Here is a 19,849-nt window from a genome sequence, read left to right as displayed (position 1 = left end):
TTTTGTTTGGGTTTGGTGTTTTGTTTGGTGGTGGGTTTTTTTTTTGCTAATGCTAACTGATTAATAATTCAGACTTCTGCAAAGCAATGACAGTTGCTTCATGACAGTTTTTGTATGTTAGGCATAAGTAAAATGCTGATATGCAGAGACTGTTTCACAGCAGTCCTTGGACATTGTCTGTAAGCGGAAGTTTTTTGGTAACCCACGTGTCTTCAGGTTTTGAGGGAAGAATCAGTCCAGCAGAGTTGTTTGCAGGGCAGGTCTAAGGGGATGTATGTCTTGCTGGATAATCCTTTCCTCTTCTCTATGTACTGCTTGTGCAGACTTCAAAGACTGCTTGGGGTCAGCAAAATCATTTCCTCTAATTATCACAAAGGGAGTCTGAGATGCTAATGGCTCTGTATCCCTGTTGTGTCTCACTCCCTTATCTATACAGGGGGAAAGGGCAGCTTTTAAAATCGGAGGGGAGAAAAGAAGCTCAAGTGTTAAACCTTGTGAAACTTACTGCTACAAACCCAGTGGTTCTTAAGATCTCTTTTAAAGGCTGACAAATGTAAACACGCTTTGCTTACTTACAGCCAGATTAGGCTGTTGCTATCCCTGTAGCTGTGAACTCCTGAAATCTGTATTGTACCTTATAGAACAAATAAATGGATCAATGAAAAAGCTCTGGGGCCAAGAATCTCTTCAGCCTGAGAGTGACGTGTGGGAGGGGGTGTTGTTAAGGGCAATGCATCGACTGATGGACCGCGCATAACAGCACAAAAATGCACACGCTTCTGTGGCAAATATGTGGCATGTCTCAAATGCCAGACTTGCATAGGAATTACCCCAATTTAAGACAGCTGAAATGTTTTTATATTAAATTACAAATAATCCTGTGTTCTGGATGTACCAAAGAGTTGCATGTTGTTCCCACTGAGCGATTCTTTAAACGAGAGAGATTTGAAACAATAAATTCCCAAGGTCGAGCTACTTGCTGTATTTTTATCAGAATGCTGAAAACACCTGATATTTTTTAAAATGCTAGGTAGTGTACCCATGATGTTGCATACCATGGAGACTTTAAAAATCTGTATTCCCCAGGACTGTACAGAGGCTGGTGCCTTGCGTGGGTTTTATAGTTCGGGGTTTTTTTCCTCCCCTTTGTTTCATTTAATTACATCCCAGTTTAAGTACCAACCCATCCGAGAGGCAAAGGGGACTAAGGTGTTTCAATTAATAAGTTAATTCAGTTGCTGGCTTTAGAAAATTCAAATTGAGCAAGAAATCTAAAATGCAAACTAGAAGGAAGATAGTAGAATCTACAGCAAATCTGTTAGGACATGTTTGTCCTTAGAGTGTATTACATGATTTGATATGGTGTTAATTAGAAACTGGTATCACTTCTTCAGTCACTTACTAAAGAAGGAAGTTGATAAAGAGGAAGGTTCTGAACATGCTACAGTCTCCTTCTAGCCCAGGTGTAAGTGCTGACATAATCAGCTGTGGTGTAAGTCTGTATTCTTTGGCTTAATTTTTCCAAGTACCGTGCATCCGTTAACATTGATAGTTCTGAATGTATTATCGTCATGTAACATCAAATAGCTTCAGTTGCCTGTAGCTTGACTGATTGGATTAACTGGTTTCTGACAATACAATAGGCATTCACTTTTCACTACGTTCTCATTAGAGTAGTTTTAATAGTAGCAGCAATACTAATGCTTTATAGCTGTTAGAAATATCAAGAAAGATGATTTTGTAGTATATTCTATATAATACGACTGAGTTGGAGAGAACAGTATTGTATAAAACAGGAACAGTAGAAGTAGTTCCTTATGAAGGTAAGACTAAATGGCATGCATTGGAAAACAAAGGCCCCTACCTTGTAAAGGACATTGAATTTTCTCTTATGTGTACCTTTGCACACTCAGTGTGAGAAGCCCGAGTCAGCTTCCCAGAAGCTGAGTTGGAGAAGCCTGAAAATCTCCATTGAAGGCTATTGCAGAGGTGCAAGAAATATTCAAACTCTGGGAAGAGTTTTAAGCGTTTGTAAAAATAGCTCTTTATCTCTGCCCCTGTGGAAGTTTACTTGCAAGTCTCCATTGTGTTATGTCCCCAGTGCATGTACTCACTAAGAACGGACAAAAGAGAGAGATAGAGAGATAGATATACACACTACTATATATACTTCTTAAGTTCTGGTGGGAATGGACCCCAGTATCTAAAGGTAAGAGCCACCTTTGCTTGTTCATCCAGAAGAGACAACTTATTCTTTCCCTGTGAAGCTTTTTGTTCGTGTTTGTGCATTTAACTGTGTTTTTTACAAGGACTGAGAGATCTTGTCCTTCATCTTTCACCCTTTTTATTATTGATCCTGGTCTTCTGGGTGGTAAGCTATCAGGGTACTAACTGCAGCTCCTGGATATAATCAGCAGAATTATACATTAGTTGAGATTTGTGCAAAATCTTAAATGCTGTCCAATTGCTGTGGGTTTTTTTCCTCTTCTGTTATGCTTTGCTCAAATATCTCTTTCTTCTAAGGCTTTATATCACATGTAAAATTGAATAAAATCTGAAGAGCATCCTCTGAGTCACTGCTGCACAAAGAAAAGAACGTGCTGATTTGATCCTAGTTAGAAGGTCAGTCAAGAGTAAGCTGGGCTAAGCCATCTTTTAATAATATTTGTTACCATCCTGGAACTAAAACTACATGAACATTTCCATTCTATTTTGTTACATGTAATTTCTGTAAATAGTCACACTTGGGCTTACAGCTCACCTTTAATTTCCCGGCTTGATAGTTATTCTAGCTTTTCAAGACGAACAAAATGTCTCGCTGTTGTGAAAAAAGGATGTGTTTCTTAAACACTTCATTAAATACATACTGTTGAAAGCAGGGGAAGTTGAAAGTCAAAATTTGGCTTGGGAGCAGACTCAGAAAATGCTTTGAGTATTCATATAATTACTGCTTGTTTTTATTTGGCAGAATTTGAAGCTCATGGGGAGAATTTAGTATGTAATGAAATTCATCCAGTCTCTTGCATTGCTCAAAGTGAAGGTAGCATTTGGTTGGTTGTACTGTAACTTGTTTAATTAACACTGCAAGGTCCACTTCTCTGAATTACTCCAGTATAATTGGGGTGTATGTCCAGATGTCAGAAAATGTCAGTTTAATGGTGTTTTGGTTAGGTAGAAACATCTTTTAGTTCTTCAGCTTTGTTTACTAGCTAACCTTTAATTTTCTGCCCTTCACAACTGTTACCTATTAGTCTTACAGAATAAATGTTGCTGCTTCTGCTTTTGAGATGCAGAAATGTAGAGCCGGAAGAGGTGCATACCAGAACAGTGAATATCTACCGTAATTACTTAGCCTAGGACATAGGTAGCATTTAATGCAGTACAGTTACTTTCTCTGTAAAACTTGTAATGGAAAAAGTCTGTACAAAAAGCTTTTAAAGAAAAATCGAAGTACCTCATTTTTTAATTGCATATCATCAATGTCCTTTCTGACAGACTTGTGCTGTTTTTAACAAATGTTCTCCTTCACTTCTGTGAGTCTAATGAATCCTGGAGCTGCACAGTGTGAGTCTGACAGACTGGAAGTTGCATTAAACAGCTTTGTGTTTTTATTGAAAACATTGACCTTGGTTCAAAGGGAAGGTAATTATTCTGCCCTGGAATGATAGCAGCCCCTCCTTTATTGACAGCATACCATCTGGTTGTGATAAATTAGATGGCCCTGCAAAGCTGCAGCTTTCTGGTAGCAATGGGTGACTTAAAGGCTTTATATCCAGATTAGTAGAAAATAAGATATATTGTTTATGAGAATTATATAGTTCCCTGTCATTGTTCAGAGAAAAGCTTCTGCTTCTTATGTCTGTTAAATTTTCTTTCAGGGGTACATCTAAAAGTAAGATCGTGTATTGGATTTTTCCAGAGCTTATTCTGTCTGCAAGTTCAGTTCCACTCATCTGTTGAGGGAGAGCTTGAAAAAAGTGACAATAGAATTCTTGAGGATTTCAGGTATAATTGGCACAGTTTATTGTGCTCTACCACCCAAGGACTGTTGCTGTAGCTCTCACTTAGCAGTAAGAACAGTACGGATTATTTTCTGAAGGAGTGGTTGCTCTTAAACTTATTGTTTGCTGTAGCTTCAGGGAGGTAGATTCCTTTTCTGAAAACTTGCCAAGTCAGTTTGCATCTATAAGTAAAAGTTCAGTGGTGTTAGGTAGCTTCCTAGCTACATGGTCCTCCTGACAACAACTACTTTTTCTTACTATCCCAGCCAAAGTATTATTACTTCTTACAACCTAATTATATGATACATTCAAGCTCATTTCTGTGCTCTGTCCAAAAAAAAGTCTGAGCCAATGATGACTGTTAAACAGAAATGTCTGCAAGAGTCTTGGAGGGGAAAGGCAGCTTTGGTCCTTATAATATCTAAACTATAACTCCACTCAAAGACAAGTTTAAATAGAGTAGAACATACTCAATGAGACTTAATGTAGTGTCTGATTTGCTGAGAATGTTGGCTGGCTCCACTTCCAGATTTTCTTCTATTTCAGAACATAATTGTAAATTCTCTTGCCACACATGGCTGCTTTTACTTCAGGGATATCCTGAATTTGTTGCTTTATTTGCTTTAGAAAAAAAAAAAAGCAACACCACAATGAATCTTATTCTTGCCAAGTTCTTTTGATACCTTTCGTGAGGCTAATTGCTCTGCAAAGCATTTTACTCTTTCTTACTTGGGCAGAGGTAGCAGTAATACCACTCATTACTAGTTCTACTTCCCTACCACTTCTGTTTTTAGCGTGGAATCCTTGCAGTTGTATTTGCACAGTGTGGCATGAATAACATTTATCTTAGATTTAGATGTAAAGATGAAACACTTTGAACCTGGCATTGCTATGCTTGTTATTTCTGTGGCTAGGCAGTTTGGACATTCATGTGGGGATTGGCCACAGGTTAAAATAACTGAAGCCATGCTGAGTTGTTACTAAAACTTAGTCAAGCATTTTATGTATAATGAGCAAAGTGCCCTGGCAAGTTTGACTCACTCTTTGACTGCCAGGGTACATAAGAAGCGGATGTGTATTATTCTGGGGTTTGTCAGCTTGGGCCTTCATCTTTTGTGGCAAAATACCTTGGCAGCTTCAAGCCATTTAGGCTGGGTACCTATTATGTTCAGCATGTTGATAGCAAAAGTTGCAGAGTGCTCATTATTAATAGTGTCTCAAACTGATAGACTTGACATTTCATCCTCTGTTGTGGAAGGCAGATAAAAGTATAAGGTAGGGCTTACTGTGTGTAATTTTAGCTGTTGTCTGCATCTCGTAAATTGTAACTTCTTGTTAATTTTAGGATTTATCCATGAGGGAAGCAATTTCTGAAAACTGAAACTGTGAGAGTAGTCAAACATTGAAACAGACAGCCCATAGAGATGTGGCATCTTTGTCTGTGGACTCAGTCAATACCCAGCTGGACACAGTTCTGGGTACCTGCTCCAGCTGACCCTGCTTGTGCAGGTAAATTAGACTGACTGATTACAAGACAGCTCTTCCAAACTAAAGGATTATGTGGAAAGTGAAAGTGGTATCTCCTACAGTAGTAACAGCCTATTTTCAGCATCTTGGGACATTTTATATTTTTACACAGAGAATAATAGGCCTGTGGAGCTTCTTTTTACATTCCACAAATATATTTTGCAGGGCTTTTGGACCATAGGGAAAGGCGCAGAGTGGATGTTTTGAGACTTACTGTCCCTGCAAGATGCATCCTAGAATTACCTTATTGCATTGACACTTCTTAACAATATCAGTCCCTGCTACTCTGTAGCTGATTTATGTGGACGGAAAATTGTTATGTGGACATCATTTTTTTTATTATTATTTTTTGGACACAAATTTGAAGGACACAGAGTTGTTGGAGCAAGTCCAGAGGAGGGCCATGAGGATGATCAGGGGGCTCGAGCACCTCTCATATGAAGACAGGCTGAGAAAGCTGGGGCTGTTCAGCCTGGAGAAGAGAAGGCTGCGTGGAGATCTCATAGCAGCCTTCCAGTATCTGAAGGGGGCCTACAAGGATGCCAGAGAGGGTCCCTTCATCAGGGACTGTAGCAATAGGACAAGGGGTAATGGCTTTACACTTAAACAGGGAAAGTTAAGGTTAGATATAAGGAAGAAGTTCTTTACTGTGAGGGTGTTGAGGCACTGGAATGGGTTGTCCAAAGAAGTGGTAAATGCTCCATTCCTGGCAGTGTTCAAGGCCAGGCTGGACAAAGCCTTGGGTGACGTGGTCTAGTGTGAGGTGTCCCTGCCTATGGCAGGGGGGTTGGAACCAGATGATTTTGAGGTCCTTTCCAAACCAAACCATTTTATGATTCTATGTCTTGTTTGCCAGGGTGCATTTCTGACCTGTGGTCAGGGAAGCTGACTTTGTCCTCTAATGAGATTCCTTCTGATGGTTTTTGACAAGCCAATACAGCATGCCAGTAGCTGTCCTACTAGGCCTGGGCTGGCAAGGATAAATCTGGAGCGTCATTTTTTGAACAGACCACAGCTATTAGGTACTCCCAGATCTGATTTTGTGGAAATTAGGAGCTGTTCATCCAAGTATTGTGAACCTCTGGACCTGAATGATGCTCATTGTCTAGAATACTTGTGTTGCACTTATGAAGGATGTGCTAATTGGTAAGCAGGCAAGACTCAAGGGGACATTCATATCTTGTCAAATAGGATGCTTTGTGCCATATGCAACCTGTTTGTCATGGTTTAAACCCAGTCAAGCAGCTCGTTCACTCGCTCCCCCCCTTCTTGCCCTCCCCCTACTCCTGGAGGGACAGAGGAGAATCAAAAAGAATGCAACTCCCATGGTTGAGATAAGAACAGTTTAGTAACTAAGGTATAACACAGATCACTACTGCTACCACCAATAATAATAATGACAAAGGAAATAACAAGGGAAGAGAATACAACACCTCAGCACCAGCCGACCGATAACCCACCCCCCCCAGCCCAGCCAAGCACCAACCGATACCTCCTCCAACCCCGCAGTTTGCTAGCCCTTCCGCGTGACTCTCAGTTACATTCCGGGCATGACGTGCTGTGGTATGGAATACTTCTTTGGTCAGTTTGGGTCAGGTGTCCTGTCTCTGCTTCCTCCCGGCTTTTCCCTCCTCCCTGGCAGAGCATGAGGCTCACAAAGTCCTTGGCCAGACTAAAACATTTGAGTGGTAACTAAAACATCGGTGCTATCAGCACCGTTCCCAGGCCGAAAGTCAAAAACACAGCACTGCACCAGCTACTAAGAAGGAGAAAAATGACTGCTAACTGCTGAACCCAGAACACTGTTGTATGTTCCTAGCTCAGCAGTTCTGGAGTAGCTGTTTGGTTACAGTCTTTCAAATCTACCCATTGGCTATATAGGTTTTGTTGCATCTGCCTTGGCCAATTATCTTTGAGGTGCCATTCTCTACATTCAGTCACCCTGCAGCCCTGAAGTAGCAAAGGAGTCCAATAAAGATGTTTCACCTTTTCTGGTGATCTTCCTGATGATGTTTGACTTTCACCTAGTTCAGGATATTGGGTTTTTTGTGTTTTTTGTTTAAGCTTTGTACTCCACGGCTGAAGCTTTATTTCCCACTCTGGGGAGCAGCTAGGTCTTGCCCAGGATTTCAGTTTATTAGTGGCTGCAGTCCCTCCATAGATTATTGGTATTGGTTACAGAATTTTCCTTTCTAGTAGTAGAAGCATATTCTGCTGAAATACTCTAATGCCTGAGCTCACTTAAAAATGGGTTTCAGACATCTGCAGGTCAGTCGTCTCGTGCTTCAGCCACAGCTTCATTGAAATCTCTGCCAGTGGTACAGTATCTGGTAATGATACTACAACTGATAAAGCAGCCCTTCATTCATGTATGTTTAAAGACTTGGACCTACTGTTGGCCAGTTGTACTGACAGGGAGTGCTTGGAGTCTTCTATCCTATGGATTTGTAGATCTACACTTCTTAAGGAGTGTAAGTACTTGATGTGTTATTTTCATGCATAATATGAGTCCTTAGTAGGCAGGTCACTGAATTCTCTAGCTGAGACACTGTAAAGGACACACTGAACATTACCTTCATTTCAGTCACATTGGGGAAGATGCAGGTTGCTATATGATTGTGCCAGCTACAAAGGCAGAAAGTAAGAAAGTTGATTACTGATGATGTATGTGCAGCCAGGAGATTAAATGTACATGAGGACAAAATAATTAAAGAGTTGAGTTATTAAGAAGTCATTTTCCTTCTTGTAACCTTAACAAGTTTCACTGTGTAAAACCTTTTCAGCCACTCTTGCTCTGAACTGAATTCTGGCATATTAGAATCATAGAATTGTTAGGGTTGGAAAGGACCTTAAGATCATCTAGTTCCAACCCCGCTGCTGTGGGCAGGAACACCTTATGCTAAATCATATCACCCAAGGCCTCGTCCAACCTGGTCTTGAACACTGCCAGGGATGGAGCATTCACAGCCTCCCTGGGCAACCTATTCCAGTGCCTCACCACCCTAACAGGAAAGAATTTCCTTCTTAAAAGGTACTTCCCACTGTCACTTCCATGGACAGGAGCTATATAGGGTAGCTTGGATATAATTTTAACCACTAAGATACCTAGTTGAACTGTAGTTGAACTAGAGTAAGTGGTTGAAATGAGTAAGTGGTGGTGGTAGACAGCCCTGAAGTTCTGAATTGCCTGGCTGGCATGTATTGGAATCCTGATCTGCCACGTGGTAGTTCAGTAAAAAGTTATAGCTGGAAGTATGCCAGTGTGTTAACCTTTCTACTCCTAGAGCTCTCCTGTTAGCCATTGCTGCTTTGTGTTAGCTGCTCATTTGTACAAAAATGGCACTGAGTCTAGGAAAAAAAAAAAGCCCCAAACATTTGTAAGCTTAGCCTAATGACTAAGGATTAATGATTTCAAAGTTTCAGCATTTATAAACATTTACTCATTTTATGCATTTGTAACTATTACTTAATGTTTGGCTTATGTTGGTTTTAGGAACCAGCATTGCCCGGATTTGAGACAGGATGGTCTGTTAATCCATGTTTTTTTCTTGTGGCTGTGGTGTCAGTATCATTGTACTGGCTTAATATCTATCCCTTTAAAGCTTGAGTTTTCAGGTTCTTATAAAAGAGATTTTGCTGTAGAAAAGCTGTTTCCTGTAGTTTGATAAACATTGGCTCAGTTTAAATCAATTGATTTTAATACTGCTTTTACTATCTCCTTAAAATGTTTATTCATGCTTGTCTCCTTTACACACGTATCTTATTTCAAAGTCTCTCTGTTCATATAATGAAGCCTGCTGTTTGAGGCAAAAGATGACTAATCAAATAATTCTAATGCTGACATGGCTGTGCACGAGTGAACAGCATGGGTGAACAGCCATTTTAGCTGATTTTATTACTATGTCCTTTTGTAATATCTTTGTGTCACCATATTGCGAAAACCTTTGACATAAACTAAAATTGTTTTACTGCTGTACAGAGTTTCTGACTGCTCTGGAGAATTTACAGTTAAAATGATACACAGATCAGGGCAGTATGAAGGAATCAGACTTATCCTGTTAATACAAACACTATTTTACTGGCTACAGCAAAGTTGGGCAATACTAGTAACTGTGATGTTTGCAGTGCATGTGCAGCCTGATCAGTCAAGTTCTTTTGTGGTCACCAATGTAGTGTTTGTATTAATAGAATAATAAACTGTGGAACCTGTGTTGTTTTGAATAATTGGCAAGATCTTCTGAAAAAGTGCCTGTATTGTGGCATTTCGGTACTTGAAGGGGGCTTATAAGAAAGATGAGAACTAACTTTTTGGTAGGGTCTGTTGGAATAGGACGAGGGGTAATGATTTTTAAACTAAGAGAGAGAGGAAATTCAGATTAGATAAGAGGAATAATTTTTTTTTATGATGAGGGTGGTTGAATACTGGAGCAGGTTGCTGAGAGAGATGGTGGATGCCCCATCCCTGGAAATATTCAAGGTCAGGCTCAACTGAGCTCTGAGCAACCTGATCTAGTTGAATATGTCCCTGCTCATTGCAGGGGGGTTGGACTAGATGACCTTTAGAGATCCCTTCCAACTTAAACTGTTCTATGATTACACACTCAATGGAAGTGCTTTTAAGACCTCTTTAAGTCAGTATATTTTAAATGGTAGTTCTTCAACAGATCATATCTTTCCAGTCATATCTTTTCATGGTGAGAGCTGCTTCTCTTTATGATGAAGTTCATGGTGTCAGCAGGCTGCCTTGGAGCTCTCTAAATGCAGCTGGTAGTTGCAAACAAAATCAGAAAGTTCAAATATAGAAATACTCTTCTGGGCTTTGGAATATGCCAAAGGCTTCAATCTCACCAGTATGTATAAACTGAATGAGTACACAGAACATGCACCCAGCTGTTTTTTTGGCGTGCCTGTAGACTCTACTGGAACTGTTTAGCTTGATAGCAAATGCAAGCAGAGAAACTTGGTATTAGCATAGATTTTGTTTCTTACAGACCTTTCAATGCCAAGAACATCATCCATCATTTCTCTTTTCTCCTTTTTCCACTTCTGAATCTCATGGCTTCATTTCTGTTTCTGAATCTCCATTGCCGGTTTCTGAATCTAATTCAACTGTTTTCCTCTCTCCTTTAAAGGAGTTTTTACCATTGCCTCTGCAATGGCTCCATACTCAGTACCCATGTAATCCAGACAAATCCCCTGCATGCAGTCTTGTTAAAAAGCCATGGGCATGGGGTTAACTCAGAATGGTCATGAGCCAAGCCTTTCACTGCTTCCCCTAAAATAAATCGTTGCTAATGCTGGTGCCGTATGGCCAACAAACATGAGCTCTCAGCAGTCTTTTGATTTCCTCGATTATGCTTTCAAGTGTGCTGGCTCTTCAACCAGGCTTCTCCTCCCATGTTATTTGTAGTTTATCTCCCAAGCGGTGAACTCGAGAAGCAAGTGTCAGAAGAATAAATAACTTGTCTCAATTGGCCTGTTAGCGGTTCCTTTAGCGTCTCCTGGACAACTAAGCACGGCTCTACGGTAATGCGGTATAGGCTGTTTTTGGAGGGAGTGCGTCCTGACAGCAGGTCAGTGCCGTGCAGAGGACGACTGCGGGCTCCCTCTGTACAGCAGTGGCCTCTAGTGGAAGATGCTCAGTCCCTCTGGTGACCCCAGACTCAAGACATAAAAAAGACTTTTCCCGTAATGATTCTTGTCATTTCCAAGCTTGTTTTTAAACCTGGATCCCCCCAACAACACTGCGGGAAAAAAAACAATGGGGCTCTTCTCTCTTCTGACTGGTTTGCTAATACCAGAGTTTGAGCTATTAAACAGTAATACAATAGCACTGCGTTAAAGAATTATTCTGATTACTTTTTTAGGTTTCTCACTGTTTTGGCAGGTTCTCTTGGCATTTGCTTGTGTGAGCTGGTGTTTCATAATGTAAAACTGGGGGAATATCATATTCTGACCTGTACATTTTAAAATGTCTCTGTTCAATCTCAGGTTACATTGTATAATTGTATATAATACCATTCTGAAGACCTGTGATGAAAATCACCAGATGGCATCTGAAGGGAAGGATGTGAAATTCTTATTGCAAATATTGGCAACGGTGCAGCGCTCACATGTGCAAACTTAGAGGAAGCAGATTGGTACATGTGGAGCCGCTTTGTTCCTGGAACTTAAACAATGAGATAGAAAAAGTATTCTGAAAGATAAGAAATCTGTATGTAATGTATAATAAAATTTTTCTTATTAGCCTTTAGTTTGATCTTTCAGGAAAAACTGGTGAAAACTTTGCTTTAAACCTCCCTCTTGTTTTTGAGGTGGTGTAAATAGCTTTTTGAGGCTGAAAGAATAGGTTGCCATAGGAAGTAACCTTTCCATGATTGAGTAGGTGAGTGTTGTCTTTGACAGGATTTTGCAGTGAATTGGTCTTGATTCCCCCTTCTGCCTTGGGATGTGAGTTCATGTTATGAGTCTTCTTGACAGATGATGTTAGAAGCCTCCTAAAGTCAGTTCTGGCAGATACTACCATCCAAGATCCTTAAACATCCTTTACATATAGCATATAACATCATCATGATCTTCCTGTCTCTTAGTGCAACTTCTCCTTAGAAGGTGAAAGTGTTGGTATTTAATCAATGTTAAACTGGGGTTTTGTTTAGTCTCCCAGTTTAAAAGTTTAGTTTAAAAGATCACTCTACTTTCTCTAGTTTTCAGTTTACGTACTATAGCCCTTAGACAGATACTACTTTGTTTCAAATCTCAGCCTTGCTTCCAGTCAGATATTTTTGTTGTGCTTATCCTTTCTGCTGCTTGGCAAATCTAAAAACACTTCTTTTCTTTTTGTGCAAATGTTGTGCACTCTTGTGCTTTTCAGGAGAAACCTTAAATAAAAGGGGAATTTTTTTGTATCTTACATGAAAAATATGTTCATGACAGTAAGAGTAGTAGTGCTTTTATGCCTTCCCAAAAAAGGAGTTGGCCGTTGTGTGGTTTTAATGATGAGGTATTTACAAGTACAGTGTCCAGAAAACAACTTGACTGATTATGTTAACATTGCAAAAGATTTCCATAAACCCTTGGGAAGCAACTTAGCTTCTGAAAGCTTAGTGGAGAATCTGTTAAATCAGCAGAAGAATATTGAATTCCTGGTTGAGATTTGAAAAATGCTTGTTTCCAAAACAGAGTATGCTGAATTATGTCTTCCACTGAAACAGCCAACCAAAAGAAAGAAATGGAGGAATAATAAACAGAATGGAAGTACAAGCCTTGCAAAAACAAGGGGGTTTTAATGTGGAAAAATTTACAAGCTTTGAATATATTATAGCATCACCCCGACATGAAGAAACAAACTTCTAGAGAATGGTACATGTAACCAAGTTTTCATCACCAGTTTACTTTGATTTAAATACTTCAAAATGTTGGAAATTACAGGCTTTTTGAAGTAGAAATGATCACTTTTATATTCTTCTGTTTGACCCACTGATAGCAAGGTATATGGAGATAAGGCTCTACCTGTACTAATGAAACAGTGCTATATCTACACTGTCATTGATGATGGTGCTCTCAGGAAAGCAACCATGAAATGTAGCTTGCTCTGTACCTTCTTCATGTAGGACTTTTTTAGCCACCTTGTTTTGTCTGGGGAGCAGGAGATGATGGCATCACTTTGTTCTCCTTCATAATGGATTGTGATTTCTTTGTCTTTGTTTTCTTCCCCCACCTCCCCCCTCCACTCCCACCTCTGGTTTTCAGTGATGGTTGGCTTTTAATTATGTACATGTCTGGTAAAAGTCTTAGCAAGCTTGTATGGTCAAGGATTTCCATTTCATGTAATTTGGGAACCATTGTGGATGCTACAGAACAAGCTCTTTTTATTCCACACAAGAATATGGAGGTTCAGTGTTATTTAGGTAACTATCAATAGTCAGTAAATATTACTGCTCAGGTTATAAAATGCCCTTCACCATTGTTTCCTGAAAAAGTAGGTTGAGATCTGCTGTTTTGGTGTCCTTTCACACATATGCATGCCATGTATACATGAACACAGCTGTCATAGTCTGTGCAAGCACTCAGTTGACCAAGTGCCTTCTTTTAGTTACCTTAATATGTATTTTTATTTTTTTCTTCTAAGAAAGACCAAAAAATTAACTTGTTTTGTCTTGGGAAATCATTGTACAAGGGAGGTAAGAGGTTTGTTAGGTTCCCTTGACTGTTGTCAGAAGAGGATGAGAAACCTGTCCACGTAAGCAGTTGTACAAAATGGATAGCCCTCCTAGCATGACGTCAGCAGGAGTACTTTGCTAACATCAGGTAAACTGTGGTATTTGACAAGGTAGACTTATTGCCAAATAAATGCCTTCCTTGACTGAAATAAACTATACTAAGCGAAATTACTCTGCTCCAGATTAAGGATGGCACATTTGTCAGTAGGTGATTTAATGCTTCTCACCTGCAGAACTTCTGTGCTGGCGAGTTTGTGAGATGGGACAAGCTTGAAAAACAACGTGGAACAAATTCCATTAGAGACTGAGAGTAACTTTTGTGCAAAGAATTCATGGAGTGTTTTAATCTCAAAGATGCCTTATGGTTATTAAGATTAACTTGCCCTAATCTTTACTTCTTGCAGTGATTTAAAACATCTTTAATATTCTTCAGCCAGCCTTCTTAACAAAACCTGGTTCTTGTTAGATACATATTGGGTCTTATTAGATGCAGTGTGCTGCTATCAGAGTGCATCTTCACAAGTTCTCACAGAATTCTTACAAATCTCTGCTAGTAAGTGAAACTGGAACATTTTCAATGGAACAACAGAGGGTGTTCCATTATGTTACAACGTAAGCTGTTATTGAGAGACTGAGTAATTGTGAAAATAAGTATGTATCACAAGTGGAATGATTCTGCATGTACTGGATAGCAGTCAATTCATATCAAGAGTTTTATTCTAATATTTTCATTTAATCATTAAAACTAAGGACGTTAGCCTTCAACTGGTATATAAAATAAAGGTGTGAAACTGCTTTTTGGCCTCATTGTCCATGTTGGAAACAAAAAAAATAGGTTAAGACAAGACTGGAAAGTTAAAAATCCAATGTGAACAGCTGCAGGATTAGTTAATGAAAGAATATATAATAACTTCCTCATAGCTATCTAATGTAAACTGATATTTGTTGACCAACAAGAGCTCTATTGCAGCTTGTGCATACAGTTAACAGTTTCACTGCTTGAAGCCATTTTTAAAGATGTGTCCTGTTACGTTGCTTCGAAGTCTTTATAAAAATCAAAATGTAAATATATAGCTTCCTTTGTATTGCATCAAGTACTTTGTTTTAGGTGCAGGTGATCGTGATCCCTAGTGGGACAAGCAGATAAAATCTTGCTTGTGTTTTCTTGGCCATCTGAAGTTGATTTGCCCCTCTGGAGTTCAGTGTCAGTCAGTAGTCTGTTTGTGTACAATGCAACATGCCTTTTATATCTCAAGAAGCCTTGCTGATGAAGTGTTGCATTGTTTAGAAAGACAGATTTGTGATTGCTCTCCAATTACTGCCTAGAGATCACAAGGGGGAGGGAAAACAAATACATCCTGGTTGAACTAAATTTTCTTTGGAGTCCGATACCATCTATGATAGCTTATTCATCAGCCTTTAATAGATGACAGAAACACTATAAATATTCGATCTTTGTGGCAGAGTAATTTCCACAGATTCTAGGGCTTCTTTGTTCTTTGTAGATGGCTTTTTAATGTGGAATAGAGAGCTTACACAGATCTCAGCTCTAAGAAGTGTCTGGTTTTTTTTTTTTTTTTTTTAATTGCTGGGCAGTTGCTGTTTATTTATTAAACTGCCTTCTTGCCAGTAAGCATTGTCTGATAATCTTTGCAGTATTTGGAGTGTTAGTTTAAGCATGAACTTCTGTGATGTAAAGAGCAATGAGGCTCAATACAGGTGAGTTTCTCTGTTTATGTGCCTATTTGATACAGGAGTTTAGATGTGGTGTGGTGAGCAGTCTCCAATTTACCGTGCAGATAACTATAATCAGTATCAATTTCTGCTTTGGGAAGAAATTTGCTGAAATGTTCCTAGATAATGTTTTCAGTATAACTTCTGTCTTTCTAAGCAATGTGACCTCTAAAGCAGAGGCCTTTGCAAGTGATGAAGTATCATTGCTTTAACCTCTGTGAATCTGTCCTGGCAGAGATACTAATTTACTTTCCACTAGGGTTGTGGGGAATATGCATCTCATGTGTGTTTTAGATTCACAATGGAGTGCTTTCTCTAGGGTGTTGGAATATTGGGGTGCCATTTTTTCAGGGAGATGCTAGCTGCATTTTTTTAAAGAGTGTTGCTTGTCTTACATACTGTATAACTTGATATGCCATATGGTAAAATGTAATAAGAGAAACCCTCTCCCCCAGCACAAATCTGCAGCTTGTTTAGAAGTGGGCAAAAGTTTGCTGTTCATATTGGAAGTAAACTGCAAGTATTGGAGGAATGGTAAAAATACAGTTGGTCAGCTCTTACTGTATTGCTTCAGCTGGTTGTACAGAACCTTTCTGCTGCAGAAACTCTGAAGCCTGACTTTTCTGCTCTGTTAAGTCTAGACTTCAGCTGCTTAGGGTTTATAAATGCAAAAGCATATATCTGGCATTCTTGGCCATGTACAGTACAGATCACCATGAGGTTATGGGCAGTCCCTTAGAACCAAAGTTTGAGAGTGGCCCTGAGTGACTTCAGCAAAGCTGCTGCTGATCTGTGAGTTCACACTTGGTTATTTGCACCTGAGGTAGATGGGCTGCAACTCTGTATCATGTACACTTTAGGTGTACAGTAAAAAAATGTTGGCATGAAGATGAGCAGTGCCAATTTCAAGTGACGGCCTGTTATCTTGGACTAGTATGAGGCTCTGTCAAGTAAAAGCATGTACCTCTTCTCAGACTGTCGGCTGTAAATATTCATCCCATCTTAGCTATCCAAGCAGAGGCAATGGTTGCATTTGTTTTCTCTGTTCTTTTTTCTTTGCTGCGTTTGCACAGCTACAGCTCTGAGCTGAGAGTGGTTAAAGGAGAATGTTTCTCCCCATTAGGTGTCCTATATATTTTGATAGAATGGCAGAATGTTCTTTCGGGAATACATGCGTGCTTTAGACTGAATGATGCAAGGCTTCTACAGGCACAGAAGTGTTTTTCTAAATGGCAAGAGCAATCTTGTTACAACTGCAGTAGACCTGTGAAAAGGGTATAAAAGCAAAGGAGAAGTTATTAGTTAATCCTCTAATTCCAGTGTAGGTCTGTCAGTAGCTGGTTTAAGCCATTTACAGAACTCATAAGGGACTTCAGATCAATTGCTCTGATAAGGGAGTCTAGTTTTGCAGCTTTTTGAAGAGCTCTGTTCCAGTAATCCTCCTTTTCTTCCCCCTTCCCTTCCTGAAGGTCATCATATTCCAGTTTCCTAGATGAAAGGATGTTACCAGAATCGTTGCACAACTCCTGTGCGAGAACAGTTGGCAGGGTGGTGTCTGAGCCAGCCTTTTTTTGCGTGGTCTTAAAAATGCAGCTGTATACTGCCAAGAAAGCCAGCTGCTGGAGGATTGCTGCAGTCCTGGCAATCTTTCTTGGTCTGCACTTGAACAGATGTGGACAGGGCTCTGAGCTTCGGAAAATGTTTGAGTTTGGAAGGGATTTTGAGGTTCTGTTTGAATGCTCAAGCACTGGTTTGGGTACAAGTGGGATTAGCAGTGCTGCCTAGTCCCTGCTGTCTGCAGGCACTGCTTGGTTTGTCTTTGTGGTCCCAGAAAACACATTAAAACTCTAATAGCAGTTAACAGCCTGCTGCATCCATGTGTACCAGGGGCTGAAGCAGCAAATATTATGAGCTGAATATTGTTGCATAATATTGCAAACCCTATTCAGTTAACATGTGGCATCACTCTTCAAGTGCAAGATTTCACAGTGGGATAGGAGACTAAATATGTTGAAGCGCAAAGAAGATGCGGAGAGTAAAGGAAGTGGAGGACAAGGAACCTGCACCTGGTTCCTGCTTGATTGCTGGTGCTTTGCTCCATCATGACTACAGATCTCTTCAGATGGTCATGACACATGGTGGATAGTGAGAAGACACCACTGAATGTTTTCAAGTTCTTGTTAATGTTGTTGTAGCCATGGTGGCAAGTTTCAAGAGAGGTAATAATTTCATTAAATTGACTAATGGCTCTGGAACAAATTACAAGCTGACAGGCTTTTGAGACCGAATCCATCAGTAGCTGTACTAGGCAATTACGTCTCTGTAGAGGATGGAAAGACTTGCACATGAGACTTGTTTACATCTCAAAGCATTCTTCAGTCTATAAGGACAAATCTAGAATCATAAACTCTTTTTATGGGAAAGAGTTTAAGGAAGACTGTGAAGTGGTTGCCAACTACAAATTAAAGTTACTCTTTAATCTTTAGCCTGGAAGGCTCACAACAACTTGGAAAAGGGTGTGAATCTCTAGAGGGGAAAACTATAGAAGTGCTGAAGTTCCTTCTGCTTGAAGCACTGTAAACTCCATACATTATGGGAGCATGGAGAGAATGCATGTATGGGAGAAGATGTATTCTTGGCTGTGTAGAGGGGCTGATCACACCACTTGTATCCAGCTGTGTATTTACTAGTATTCACTACTCTTGCAGTAGTGAAATTCCATGTGTGTTTAGATGGGATTGTATGTCACTGACTTGAAATGTTGTCAGAAGTTGTGCATTTCTGTATAGGAGATATGCAGATGTGGCTTTCTCAGAAGGTATCATTCTAGCTTTTTTTTTTGCGCATGTAGACTGCTCTGAACACTTGTGTTTTTATTGATTGTCTCAATGTTAAAAATGCAAGTAATGGCTTTTGGGCCACTATCTGTAGTATCTTGCCTATTTCTTTTTATTTTATTGCATTTTTTTTTTTTTAAAACTTCACTTTGCAGTCTGGGGTATCTAAAATAACCAAATAATTGGTCTGAAAACATAAGAGAAAGCTGGGTCTCCACTGGAGCATCTGATGTGATGTGAGCCAATTAAAAAATAAGTTTCATAAGCACAAGATGCCTTTGTGTTTTCCTGAAATCTGACTGCTTTTTGGGAAAGAGGAATTAAGCTTCTGAAGAAACTCTAGGGGAGAAAAGATTAAGAAATAACACTTCTGATGGAGGAGATGTCTTAAATGGCAATGACTGCTCCTAAAAAAATACCAGCTTCTACCCACTAATGATAGGCCAAGTTTTGCAAACTTAACAGGTTTCATCCTTTTTCTCATGCTTTGCCTTTGATGGGATTTTGCCTTTGATTGCATGGTTGTGGGTGGAATGTCTGATACTCTTGGCTACAAAAACTGTATAGGTTCTTAAAATTACATTTGTTCTGGCTTGGAGCAGAGCTATGTGGGTGTTGGATGTTTCTTTGAGAGCTGGCATTCCTTTTGGTTAATCACCTTATGTTATCTACAACTTTAAAGGAAGACTATTAATATCCAGCAGTCATCTTCACTTTGTGGCATAGATCTGCACTGCTGTAGATTTAATGCTTCGGTATATGAATCACCCATCTGGTGAAAACAGTGCTTGGATAATCACTTATCCAAAAATACACTCTGTGGACCAGAGACAAGTAATTATAAATATTACTTATTATAGTCTCATCAATGGCATATTACGTAATCTGTTAAGCACAGTAGAGTATTAGTTGATCAGAAATGCATTATGATCTGCTTAGGTGAGATGATGTAGATCTTTTTCTGGGTGATACAGATATGTAATACATTGTGCTAGGCTAGAACTTAATTAACTGATAAATAGGTTGTCCTATGCATATCTGGCTAGCTGCAGTGTTTAAATTATACTAGCTGTCTAATGTCCTGTGTGCTAATTTTGACAAATGTGAGAATTGGCTGAATGCATGATGGATTGGCCACTGCCACTTACCACAAAGTGAGCTGGATTTCAGAAGTAATCGGTTTAATTTAAACCCAGCTCATTTTAACTGAAGAAGGGTAGGGAGCAGCCGTGTGATCAGTTCAGCAAGTAGACCTAAGGAGGAAATTAGTAATTTCCAATAATACAGACAAGCAGGATAAAACATGGTGAACAGCCCTAGCTGATTCAGTAGGCTTCCATTCATTATTAAAAGCATAAGAAACTCTTCTTCAAGGTGCAGTTACCAGTGAATTTTGAGCAAATTTTGAATCTCGGTTAAAAGCAGGTATCTCTTGATTAAAAACCTGATACGAAAAAAATAGGGAGCGCTTGGACTTGATGGTTGTGCCTGTCCTAGTCCATCCACCTACTGCCTTGTCAGGAATTGAGTG

At 39.6% G+C, this 19,849-nt stretch overlaps 1 protein-coding gene across 1 annotated transcript in view; it reads left to right on the top strand.

The window, feature by feature from the left end:
• Positions 1-19,849, top strand: part of SPTLC2 (serine palmitoyltransferase long chain base subunit 2) — a 78,981-nt gene that overhangs the window by 51,710 nt on the left and 7,422 nt on the right. The window lies entirely within an intron of this gene.

The sequence above is a fragment of the Pezoporus flaviventris genome, unplaced genomic scaffold (assembly GCF_033815535.1).
Source record: "Pezoporus flaviventris isolate CSIRO_AGI_PZ_B2104156 unplaced genomic scaffold, CSIRO_AGI_Pfla_v1 ptg000036l, whole genome shotgun sequence".
NCBI classification, from domain to species: Eukaryota; Metazoa; Chordata; class Aves; order Psittaciformes; family Psittacidae; genus Pezoporus; species Pezoporus flaviventris.
This window is presented reverse-complemented; position numbering and strand designations above follow the sequence as displayed.